The sequence below is a fragment of the Mus caroli genome, chromosome 18 (genome assembly GCF_900094665.2).
Source record: "Mus caroli chromosome 18, CAROLI_EIJ_v1.1, whole genome shotgun sequence".
Lineage (NCBI taxonomy): Eukaryota > Metazoa > Chordata > Mammalia > Rodentia > Muridae > Mus > Mus caroli.
Genome location: NC_034587.1, coordinates 53,460,249 through 53,468,533, shown reverse-complemented (window position 1 = coordinate 53,468,533; position 8,285 = coordinate 53,460,249). Strand labels below are relative to the sequence as shown.

At 45.9% G+C, this 8,285-nt stretch overlaps 1 pseudogene; it reads right to left on the bottom strand.

Moving 5' to 3' along the window:
- Positions 1 to 3,095: 3,095 nt before the first annotated feature.
- Positions 3,096 to 8,285, bottom strand: part of LOC110284538 — a 7,553-nt pseudogene continuing 2,363 nt past the window's right edge.

Below are 8,285 nucleotides of genomic sequence, written 5' to 3'. Positions count from 1 at the left end.
TGCTGGAGCTGACTGTCTGTTTAGCTTGTTTTGTATCATTGTCCAGCTAAAACAAAACAACCTAATCTAGCAGAAACAAAAGGATGGGTCTTTGGGTTTTCCCTATATAAACGTGGAGCTGACAATTAAACTTTGAGCCTTGATCAGAAACCTTTGAATTGTCTTCATCCTTCTCTCTCAGGCCAGTCCTTTTTCATTTCCAGCCACCCTTTCAGGCCCAGTTCTCTGTGGCTGCTAGACCGCTACAACGTACCACTACCATCTGGCAAATTTATACTTCTTAGCCTTAACTGAAAATACTTAAATTTGCATGATATGTGAATTGGCTATAGGGGACAAAAGTGAAGACTCCGAGAAAACCTACTTGCTTTCTTCTTCAGCAAAGTCAGTCTTCAAAAATGTTAGCAACACAGAAAACCACAACAATTCCAGGGAATCTGCTACTCCACCAGTCGGATATAGGAGGCCAGGAAACTCACTTCACACTGGGATTTATATCCCACTGGAAACCACACCACAAACCGCTGTGCTTAGTGCAGGCAGGCAGGATTCTCTCCCAGCACAAACATCTCAGAAACACACACCTAAGCCAGCCTCGGCCAGGAGCCAAAATAATACAATAATCTACTGGGACAGCTGAGAAGGTAAAGTTCGGTCAGAGATAAGCAGCGCCCTGCATGTTCCAAGTACATCTACCACCTGACAAGCCCAGGCACCACTGGCTGTAAGGCACAGCAGGTGTGCCCACGTTCATGACCCAGGCTTAAAGATGCCATGATCCAGCCTCTGATACTGTAGCTACATGCTCCCCTGGCAGGGAACATGTGCCGAAGAGAATAAATTTCCTAAATTCATGAATCGATGCTGAAATAAAGTCCTCAGGTTTGTTTTTGTTTTCAATACTGTAATTTTACATCTCTCCTGGGTTTTCATTTCATCCGTTCAATAAATATTTATTGAGTGCCTCCTGTGGCAGGATTTTCCCTATGATTGAGTCAAACAGAAGACAGATACATACACTGGCCTTGGTCAGTTTCCCCTAAGTCAACAAATTCCCCAAGGAGTCAGGGTTTGGCTTGGATACTGTGGCAGCTCCCAGCTTCAGGGGAGCAAAAGCATCATGGCTTACTAACGACAGATGGGAGTAACAGCTTGGGTTGGAAACCCAAAGAAAGCCAAGTGTCTGGACCAACAGGATAAGAAAGTCAAATTTCTTTAATTATACACATCTAAGTTCAGCAGCAGTAGAACAATCTAATTGAGACGAAGCGTCTCTATGTTGTCATAACACTAATAGATTTGAGAATTAAAATATCATGCTTATGAAGTAGATTAATACCCTCTGTATACTCCCAGTTTCTCCTACAGTAGCCAGCACATGTTCCTTTGCAAGTGAGAGAAACCCAACTCGAAACAGCCTGGGTGTGAGGCGGTTTATTGGTTTGTGTCATTGCTGTGTGCAAAGAGGGGCTGGTTTCAAGATGACAGACAGGGTTAACGTCTCAGATGAGTTTTTTTTTTTTTTTTTTTTTTGGTTTTTCAAGACAGGGTTTCTCTGTGTAGCCCTGGCTGTCCTGGCACTCACTTTGTAGACCAGGCTGGCCTCGAACTCAGAAATCCGCCTGCCTCTGCCTCCCGAGTGCTGGGATTAAAGGCGTGCGCCACCACGCCCGGCTTCAGATGAGTTTTGTAAGAGTTTTCTCTCTGTTTAGGTTTGGGGTGCTTGTTTGTGTGCCTCTGTGTTTTGTTAGCCCTAAGACATGGCTTCACTTTGTAGCGGACGTGGGCTTTCAACCTTGTAATCCTACTGCCTCAGCCTTGGGGGGCAGGGGTACTGGGTTGTAGAGTATGCAGCACACAGCGGATAATTGAAGATGTGGTTGCTGTTGGTGCCAGGTTTCCATTGTTCTACAGAGAGTCTCTCACAGGTGGGCTTTCCCCAACATCACTAAGGAGCACCCTCAGAAGCTGTGCCCTAGGTCATATCTGCTCTACCTCCAAAGTACAAAAGAGAAGGCACTTTCTCCCCAGCTTTGGTTACATACCCTGGCCTGGCCTGGAACAATTGGGAAGGCAGTTAGGATGTCAGCAATGTCTGGAACATCAGGAGCCCACTGGTAAGCAGGATCCCCGTTTACTTGTCCCACTCTAAAACCACAGCATTGCTGTGGAGGATAGATTCCCCAAAGGACGAAGAGATTTGCACAGCAAACGAAACCAAAGACACTTCAGAGGATTCCATTCCAAAACTTAAACCCATTCGTTCTTCCCTTCCGTTTCAGCCGTATTCCACTGAGTTACTGAGTAGCGTGGCGATGCTTCTATCTCCACGGGTCTTAAACTTTAACACAGAACAGAATTGTGTCCGTTATCAAAGCACAAACGACTGGGATCAATCCCAGAGTTCTGGAGCTGGGGTCACAGATGCTGCTGGTCTAGCGTCTTTGTGAACTACTGCTTGAGGACCTATGAGTCGCATCCTGGGTGTCTGCAGGCCAACGCGTTTGCATCTTTTGAGAACCTGTGGTGTGGCGCTCTCACACTGATTAACTCCGGCACGCTGGACATTACCCAATCACTGAAGCAGTTCCCTTCTTGTTTAAAACAGTGCTTATTTCAAATGGATCGTGCTCATTTCAAGTGTTCATGGCAGCAATTAAACGAGTTATGTATAATACACCTAGAAAGGTTCCCAGCGTGCAGTCTGCAACAGGATAATGTTTGAAAGTATGGAAGCTGCTGCAGAAATAGTCACGGAACACAATCTTTCACAGTGCTTAGAGTGGAATCAAATTATGTGCTAGAGTCCAAAGATTCTGACCAAGCAATGAAGAATCCCAAATTGTATGCAGCTGAGCATTAAATGCAGCTACCCAACTGTGTTGGTTGCTTTTGTCACTGCTATAGCAAAATACCTGGCAAAAGCAATTAGGAAGGGAAGATTTATTTTGGCCAACACCTTTTTTTTTTTTTTTTAAACAGATCTTGCCTGAGTTTATTGGTAAAAACAGCATAGGACACTGGTCATCTGCAAATAGTGTGTGGGTAGGTGTGTCACAGCCGTCCATCTGTCTTCACACTGGCAGGAGCCTTTTCTATGGGGCCTTCACAGGGGCCTGGGCACCTTTGGAAGCCTGGGATGGAGCTGAAGCCTGGGCCTTAGCTGGAGCTTTGGCTTCTGCCTTGGTTTGAACCTTAAGCTTTGATTGACAGAGTGTCTGAACCATGTAGCTTTGAATCTCCTTCCTAAGCTTGGGGTGAGCGATGAAAGCCAGACGGCTGAGTTTGGAACAGGGACCCTTTGGCATCTTGGGCTTGATGGCCTGAGGCTTCACCGGGGCCTTGATGGCCTCTGCGCGTGCACTCACTGCCTTTGCATTGTTGACCTGCATCTTCTTCAGGCCTTTCTTGTTGTGCTTCTTGGCAAAGCGCATGTTCCTCAGGAACTTGGGGGTCAACCCCCTTAAGAGATTCGTATCTTTGCGACCGGGGTTTCTTGATGCCATTTCTGTGCCATTTGCGAGACTGGTTGTGTGTGATGTGGTTCTTGGATTTAGCCACTTCTGCACAGTAACCTGTTGCTCCCACAGCGCCTGGGACTGGAAGAGCTGGCCAACACTTTTAGGGATATTTCATCATGGCAGGAAAGTCCTAGCAGCAAGAGGGTGAGGTGTACCCCAGTCAAGGAACACAGCTCAGCTCCCTTCCTGTGTGAGTGTGTGTGTGTCCACTCAAGCATGCATGTGAAAGACTCCGAGAGGAGCCCCTCGCTCAGGCCTCAGGACAATAGCGGACACCCAAGAACTCACATTAGACCGAGCTTGTTGCAAACCACATGAGGCTTTATTCAGGGGAAAGCCAGAGCTCTGGGGACGACTCATATCCCATGCAGGGGTAGAGGAGTTGACCTTGAGGGGAAAGAAGTCCCAGTTTTTATAGGCCCTCAGGGGGGAAAGGAGAAGGAGGGGGGAGTAGGGGATTTCCAGATCTAAACAATGTCTATTCTCAAGAAATGGGTATGGGAGGGGTATAAGGAAAGAGTCTGGTGCAGGTGTAGCAACTCAGGATTGGCGGGCTGTGGTTGCTGGGGAGATTTTCTGACTCTTTCTCAGCAATCAATATCACAAACACCTGGCAATGGGCTTCATCAGTGGGCACACACATGAGTCAAGGAATGGTCAAAACATTGGCAGACACACAGGTTCAAGGAGTGGCCAGAGCATTGTGCACCTCTATTTTTCTAAATCAGTGAAGTTAGTTCTGCTAACACTGAAGTCTATTTTGCCAATTTCAGGGCTTCTGTGTTCTTTTACATTCTCTCAGGATCTTTCACATGCATTTATGTGTTTGTGTATGAGCATACATGTCACCATAGAAAAAGATGAATGCTGGCACTCAGAATGCTCTTGTATATGTTATATGCATCTGTGTGCTGACATATGTTGGCCTCATCTTGAAGAGGGGTTCTGAGGAAGGGGTGTCTGGGAGCAAAACAAATATATTGAAGTCAAATTATGGATTACAAACTGACGGTCAATGATCAGTTCAAGATAGCTTTCCAAATCGTTCTATGTTCGGCTTGAGGCAGCTTTCTTTCTTTTTTTTCTTTTTTAGTTTTTCAAGACAGGGTTTCTCTATGTAGCCCCGGCTGTCCTGGAACTCACTTTGTAGACCAGGCTGGCCTTGAACTCAGAAATCTGCCTGCCTCTGCTTCCCAAGTGCTGGGATTAAAGGCGTGCACCACCACTGCCGGGTTTGAGACTGCTTTGTCTTGCTATTCTAAAAACTCTCAGGATGGCTAATCTCTTTTATTTACATATCAATTCAGTGATTACCACAGGTTGCCTTCTGATTATCTCATTAATCAGTATCCTAGGACCCTAACCCCTTCATTCTTAGAAAGAGACTGCAAGCACATTTCTTTTTTAACATCGCAAAAGAATTCAGAGATCTGCCTGCCTTTGTTAAATACAGACCATAAGGTAGCTGGGTGAGATCCCACCCTGAAATTACCATTCATACCACACCTGGGTCTGAACCTAAACTCCCTCTGTATCAGGATATCCTTGAACTCAGGAATCTGCCTGCCTTTGTAAGCACAACCAAAGACTTAGCTGCGAGAATCACGTCCTGCGATCTCCACTCCCTAAATCTCTTTATCTCTTCTCTTTGTACTTTTCTGACAAAATAGCTCATGGTGCAGCTGCTGTTATTCTTTTAGATCTATGAAGCTCCTTATACAGTTCATACTGTATCCTTATATTTTGCATGTTAAGAACCTATATATTTTTGAACTCATGTTTTCAGAGTTCTTTCCCAGAGCCCGAGAGGCTGTCCTGAAGGTCTCAGCTTTTACTATTTTGCTGAGACGTTAGGCACACCCTCAAATCCTGGACTCATGCTGTTTCTAATTATCATGGAGTCAATAACCTTGGCAGGGGGAGCATTCTCTGAAGGAGGAACATAAACATATGTACATTATTATACAATGTTCACAGCTACCATCAACACTCAAGGAGGTCCACGTCCTGTTGGCTCGGTTCCAGTGGTGGGAACCATGTTAATTTTGTCCCTTGCACAACCTAGCCAGACTCGGCAATGTGTGGAGGCCAGAGTTCAACTCAAGATATCTTTACCATTATCCCACTTTCCCCTACCCAAGACAAAGTCGTCATACTTATATATCAAGCAATTTGCCCACAATGAAATCATGTACCCCGGCGCCCCCCAGCCCCCTTGGTTTTTGGAGACAGAATTTATCTATATTGTCTATAGACTATATACTTGTACTTTCACTATGTAGACCAGGCTGGCCTTGGACTCAGAGATTTGCCTGCCACCGTCTTCCAAGTGCTGGAATTAAAGGCTTGCACAACTCTGCCTGGTTCAGTTTCTCTTTTCTCATTTGGTCTGGAACTCTAACTCACGGAACGGTGTTGTCTACATTTGGGGCAGTCTGCCACGTTCAAATAAACCTTTCCAGATCACCTGGATACGTGTTTACACAGTGATTCCAAATCCTACCAAGTTGCCAATGACGACTAACCATCAAAAACCAGCTGGGTTAACGTCACACAGTGAGGCTTTTTGGTTCATTTGCATGCTGTGAGCTTTCTGATGAATGCTCTGTTACATGAAGTTCTACATACAACTTCATGCACCTTACACTCCCCTCAGTCCACCCCCCCCCCCTTTTCAGAGATGTGTGTTCCACTGTCACCTTCAGACTCTCTGGAGGATCTGGAACCATGCCAGTGGCTTTAGCCAGCTCTAGTTGGCCTTGGCCTGAGGTTTCCAGCCCCGTTGTCTTTGCTGTTGTTTTAAAAACTAAGTTGTGGCGAATCATATTTTACCATAGAAGACTCAGGAGCCAGATGCTGGGGTGAACACCTGCTAGTTCAGAAAGGCAGAGAAAGCACCCAGCTGACCTTCCTACTCACTGCCATCCCAGAAGAAGAAAGCTCCTTTGCTTCGTGCGATGTCTTAAATACGTTTTCCTCAGCGTCCCTCCTTTCTGTTTACTTATGTTCACTCCCGTCAGCTTGGTACTGGCTCTGCCTCTTGACCTAGGGTTGACTTTATTTAGCTCTTGAATGAAAGGTGTGTGCTAGGGCTGAATCACACCTCAAGTACTTGTTTACAGTATACAGAAGACTCTAGGCTCAAAGGCTGAGGATGCCACCTTAGAAACAGGTTTTTACAGTTCACAACTTCAGCCAGTTCGATTAACGCTGAAAACTGAACTGTCTTCTTGCATCCTAGGTAAGCATGCTACCAACTGAGCTAGTCCCAAGATGAAGAACGTGGCTTTTAAAAGAGTGCATCTCAAATCCAAAGCCAACAGGATGTGTGTGTGTGTGTGTGTGTATGTCCATCTGTCTGTCTGTGTGCATACAAATACAGTGATGTGCATGTGTGGGGTGTGTTTAAGCATACAGGCAGAAAAAGCTATCAGATCCCCTCTTTCTCCACTAATCTCTTGAGGCAGAGATTTTCATGTGTCAGCTAAAATCAAGCAAACCCCAGCAATCCTCTCGTCCCTGCTTGCTCTCTACCCTACTCATCTTCATCCCTGGAGTTACAGATGTGTGTGGTGTGGTCATGGCTACCTTTCACTGTGTAGACCAGGCCAGCCTTGAACTCACAGCCTGCCTCTGCCTCCAGAGTGCTGGGATCAAAGGTGCATAGCACCTGGCTTTTTTGTTTCTTTGTTTGTTTCTTTGGGGTGCTGAGGATCAAACCTCAGGTCCTCATGCTTGCACAGCAGAGCCTTTTCCCACTGAGCCATCTCCCGAGCCCTGGACAGTATATTTACTCGTGAAAACAATGAGTTTTCCATTAGGACCAGCACCAGACACGGATGCTCTCAGTGCTCATCTCTAGGGAGTGTGCCGTCATTTTCGTTTCTAGGGAGGATCTGGAAAGGGACAACTTTTATTCATCCAAGCCTGGTATGGGCGAGGTGAATAAAACACCCAGAAATTCATGGGGGGCTTTCCATAGACCAAGCCAAAGGGGCACCTAACTATACCTAACACTTCATGCTCCTCCCTGGTCGGCCGCTTCTGGGATCCAGCCTAAGAAAACAATCAGGGCTGAGAACAAAGGTGTGTGTGTGTGTGTGTGTGTGTGTGTGTGTGTGTGTGTGTGTGTGAAGCTAAAAAAATCTGCACCTGGCCTCCACCGTTGACAAGCAGCCTCACTGGGGAAGAAGAAATGACTTTCTGTTTCTTTTCCTTTCTCCTCTTTTTCTTTAATTAATCTTTAAATTGCATTATTATTACATTTCTAGTATGTGTGTGTGTGTGTGTGTTTGTGTGTGTGTATGTGACTGTGTGACTATATACATGTGGAGATTAGGGACAACTTTCAGAGTCCCTTCTCTTCTACTTTGTGGGCCCTAGGAATTGGACTCCACTCGTTAGATTTGGTGGCAGGGTCCTTTTCCCAGCTGAGCCCAATCATCAGTCCAGTGCCTTGTGTTTTAAAGAACGAAACCGCTTTCTCTTTCTTCTCCCTCTCCCTGTTCTCATCTTCCTCTTCCATTTTGCTTTTTTTCTCTTTAATTTTATTCATTCCTTACTTTCCATCTCACATAGAGGAGCTGGATGTGTGGCTCAAGGCTTTAAGTTCAGCTTAAACTTAACTTGGGAGGCTGATTCAGGAGAAGTGCCACAAGATTGAGGCTAGCCTAGGCTACATAGTTTCAGGCTAATATGTACAACACTGTAAGCCCTGTTTTGAAAGAAGGGAGGGAGGGAGGGAGGGAGGGAGGGAGGGAGGGA